The sequence below is a fragment of the Theropithecus gelada genome, chromosome 11 (genome assembly GCF_003255815.1).
Source record: "Theropithecus gelada isolate Dixy chromosome 11, Tgel_1.0, whole genome shotgun sequence".
In the NCBI taxonomy this organism is placed as follows: Eukaryota; Metazoa; Chordata; class Mammalia; order Primates; family Cercopithecidae; genus Theropithecus; species Theropithecus gelada.
The window spans coordinates 5007331-5011727 of NC_037679.1; the positions used below are offsets into that span (position 1 = coordinate 5007331).

At 38.3% G+C, this 4397-nt stretch overlaps 1 protein-coding gene across 1 annotated transcript in view; it reads left to right on the top strand.

Moving 5' to 3' along the window:
* The window catches only part of ARID2 (AT-rich interaction domain 2), a 189382-nt gene extending 189121 nt beyond the window's left edge, over positions 1-261 (top strand). The window contains exon 21 of the mRNA XM_025403150.1: positions 1-261. This exon is cut by the window's left edge and continues 2850 nt beyond it. The gene's annotated coding sequence lies outside the window, so the exon portion shown is untranslated.
* Positions 262-4397: the final 4136 nt, after the last annotated feature.

Consider the following 4397-nt stretch of genomic DNA (forward strand, 5'->3'; position numbering starts at 1 on the left):
TTACAACATAGAGACTGTATAATTCTGTGTTATATATGTGCCTAGTGCTCTGTTGGCACTCAATAAATTTTAAGTAACAAAATTGATAATCATATAGCGAAGGCATATTTTTCTTCCAAGCTCAAGTCAGGATTGTGACTATATATTAATGAGACTCAGTAATCCAACCAACACCTGAAAACTCGTCTCATTACTTTATAGTCATGTCATGTATGTTTTTTTAACCATGAAATGACAATAAAATGATTTTTAAAATGAGAATGTTTTGGATAAGTGACTTCTGTCCTGATCTTAACCACTGCTATTAAATACCAAACAGAGGAAACATGATGCAAAGCGGAAGCTGCTAAGGAGCAGAAGAGGAGCTATGGGGTTAACCACGTGGGACACCTGGCACTCTCACTGTTACCAAATAGTAAGTTAAATGAGAACAAAATCCAGTATCTATCAAGGGAAATTTTAGCGATCGCTTTCATACTGCTTGACTCTTCGCAGACTCATACAGCAGTCCGTCATACAACAACTACACTAGCCTTCTCCAGAGGCAGCAAAACAAATGAAGACAGTACCGCTGTCTAATTACATTATGATATTTTAACTCTTTCATTGCAATTTTATAGTCTTATTTCCTATTGGTAAAAATTAAGTCCAGGATTGCCTTGTGTGTGGATAAGAAACACCAAGACACACTGGCATATACTTAAGTAAGTAGATTCATTTCCTTAATAAGACTACATTTAAATATTAAAAGAAAAGGCTATTATTAAGTCAAGTCCTGGCTCCTGTGGACTTTAGTCTGAGATATAATCCACATTGGATACATTTATTTAAAACATAAACTGCCTTTAGAATGTAACCTAATCAAAAAGTTAAATTCCATGAAAAGTCTCATTCCCATCTGCTTCACCACCCGTGTCCCCCAACCAGATAACAACTGTTCACATTTCTTTGGTGTTGACTACATACAAGTGAATTCAGTATTTTCTTTTTTTTACACAAAAATATTTCATACCATAAATAATATGCTGTACTTTCTTGAAATTTTAATATTTTAAGTTTATTCCATGCTGGTAAAAAGCTTTCTCATCCTTCTTACAGCTATATAATATAGTTTTCCATTTTATGGATATACTATATTTAACTAGACCCCATATTGATAGACATTTAAATTGTTTCTAAAATTTAAGGTGCTGTTTTAAACTAGTCACTAATATTTTGCTGAACACTACCTGTCAGGCACTAGGCTGAGCATTGTACTGTATTGTTTCAGCCTTCATACAACCCAGTGTAATAGTTAATATTTCACAAGTGGGGTCAAGGGGGTTAAGATGAGTAAGTACCTTGACCAGGTTCTTATAGCAAGTAAGCGGAACTATTTCTCCATCTCCTCTGAAGTCTAGTTATAAGGAGTAATTGGGAGAATTCTTTCCTCAGAGAGTCAGATTCAAGGCCAGGAGTCTGCTAGTATAAACACTATGTACCCCTAGTTTTGGTGCAGATCTTTTTCATTTGTATTTGCCTCATTGTTACTCGTATTTTCTTTCTTTGCATTTTGTCTTTTAAGATTTTCCATAATTCTTCAGATTTCCCAAGTATTTCATTCATTAACTTGGCACCACTTCGTAAAACTAGAAAAACTTTCTGGAAATACCCTTGACAAAGGGCCATTTCTAAGACAAAACGTTTATAGTAAGTTGAAACCACAGTTTGTAATCAACTATCCGTCTGGTGCCTAGTTCGAACAGCCATCTGCTGACTCCTTTGGAAAGAGTCGTTCCTCCTCAACATTAGTATGATGTTAATGGGATTTTCCCCAGCGTACACTCTTAAATCACCTTCAGCCTGCAATACTGTTGGAGTACCTATGCTGCTGCTTCGGAAGGCGGAGATGTCCTGCTCTGAGGGTAGGCCAGACTTACAAATAATACCCAATGCAATAAAAGGTAAAAACATGTGCCATAAGGAAATTATAAAGACTTTGGGAGTTTAATCATGTAGCAGGCTTCATTTGATGCTGAGTTGGAAAGGGAAAATAGGAAGGGCTTTATGGAGAAGGCAAAATGTCTTTTTTATAAGTACTTTGTATTATTTTTTATCTTTTATTTATTTATTTTTAAGACAGAGTCTGGCTCTGTCACCCAGACTGGAGTGCAGTGGTGCAATCTCGGCTCACTGCAACCTCCACCTCCCAGGCTCAAGCGGTCCTCCCGCTTCAGCCTCCTGAGTTAGCTGGGATTACAGGTGCAAGCTATCATGCCAGGCTAATTTTTGTATTTATTTATTTATTTATTTATTTATTTATTTAATTTTTGTAGAGATGGGGTTTTGCTATGTTGCCCATGCTCATCTCGAACTCCTGAGCTCAAGCAATCCACCCACCTCGGCCTTCCAACGTGCTGGGATTACAGGTGTGAACCACCGCGCCCCACCCCTGAGAAGGGAAAATGTCTTTTAATGAGAGATTCTAAGGGCCAGTAGAAATTTGACACACCTCAGCCAGGCATCTATAATTCCAGCACTTTGGGAGGCTGAAGCAGGAAGATTGCTTGAGCTCAGGAATTTGAGACCAACTTGGTCAACATGGCCAGACTTTGCCTCTACAAAAAAGAATATTAGCTGGGTGTGGTGGCGCATGCCTGTGGTCCCAACTACTGGAGAGGCTGAAGCATGAGGATATTTGAGTCCAGGAGGTTGAAGCTACAGTGAACTGTATTCGTGCCACTGCACTCCAGCCTGGGCAACAGAGTGAGACCCTGTCTCAAAATAATAATAACATAGAAATGGACAGACCTAATGGTAGAGAGTTTGAGTTTGGAGAGGTCTGTTCAGGATAAGAGGAGGTTATAGGTTGACAAGTGCAGGGGTTAACTAACTAGTAAGAGATCAAAGCTATACACATTCTCCACAAACAAAATATACAAAAATGAAACAACAATTTCAGGGAGGAGCAGAGATGACAGAAATGGCTTGGCCACCAAGTAAACGGAACTAACAGGCCCCACAAAGTGTAGTTTTGAAATCAAATGTAGTAAGTTTGACCAACACATTTGGTTGACAGGGGCTTCAGAATCTCTGGACTAGACATTATGACTTCCCTAAACTGCAGAAAACGTTTAGCCTTTGCTTTTGAGAAGATGTATTGATTTGAATTATCAAATATGCGCTGTTTATAGCTAAACTGTGAAAGACAAAACTAGACTGGCTTTCAGGTTGACCTTATAAACAAAATCACTTTTGCAAGGCAGCTGCCTGGGACAGGCAATTTTCTAACTTGTACAACCACTGAAAATGAGTTTGTTTTTCATCTTTAGGTAAAAATGGCATGGTTAAAGTAACTTAGAAAAACAAAGGACCTGAAAGTTGGTGCAATCTAATACAGAAAGCACTGTTTTCAATTGATTGATTGGCTATAGAGACAAGGTCTCACTATGTTGCCCAGGCTGGTCTGAACTCCTGGACTCAAGCAATCCTACTGCCTTGGCATCCCAAAGTGCTGGGATTTATAGGCGTGAGCCACCATGCCTGGCTGAGCACTATTGGAAATGAACACACAACTTCACTCTTGTGCAGAGTAGGCCCTTGCATGTTTGTTGCTTTATACTTATTTCTGGTTCCGAACACATGTATGTCTTAATGTGATGCAAAATTATTCTTTGAATGGAGATTTTTTTTTCCCCTTTCAAGTTCATGGATTTTCTTTTTCCCATTGGGACTGGATTGAGAGAATGGGAAAATGTAGATTTGACTATCAAATCTAAAACAATGGCTTTGGGTTAACTGCTAGCCCCTTGATACTTTCTTTAAAAACTTTTAAATTATGAAATATAACACATATAACAAAGTGAGTAAAATGTAGAGTAGAGCTTTATTTTTATTTTTTTAGAGACAGGGTCTTGCTATGTTGCTCAGGCTGATCTTGAACTCCTGGCCTGAAGCAATCCTCCTGCCTCAACCTCCCAAGTAGCTGGGATTACAGGCATGATTCACAGTGCCTGGCTTATTATTTTACTGCAAACCCTACGTACCCACTGCCCAGATCAAGAAAAGACCTTGATAGTCCCCCTAGAAGCCTCTCATGTCCCATCTCCATCAAAGCCCCTAAACCCCCATCAGTAACCACTATCTGGATTTTCAAAGCAATTGCTTCTATTCTTTATGGTTTTTTTACTTTTACTATGTCATTATGGATCTCTAAACACTATAATTTAGTTTTGTCAATTTTTGAACTATTACAGAAATACAGTATTGGATTTATATTTTTTGTCTTTCACCCAGCTTGGTTGTGAGATTCACCTATATTATTGGATGCAGCAATGGTTCCCTTATTTTTATTGCTGAATATTCCCAACACTGATGGCATTTAGATTGTTTCTAGTTTGGGGCAACTACATATGATG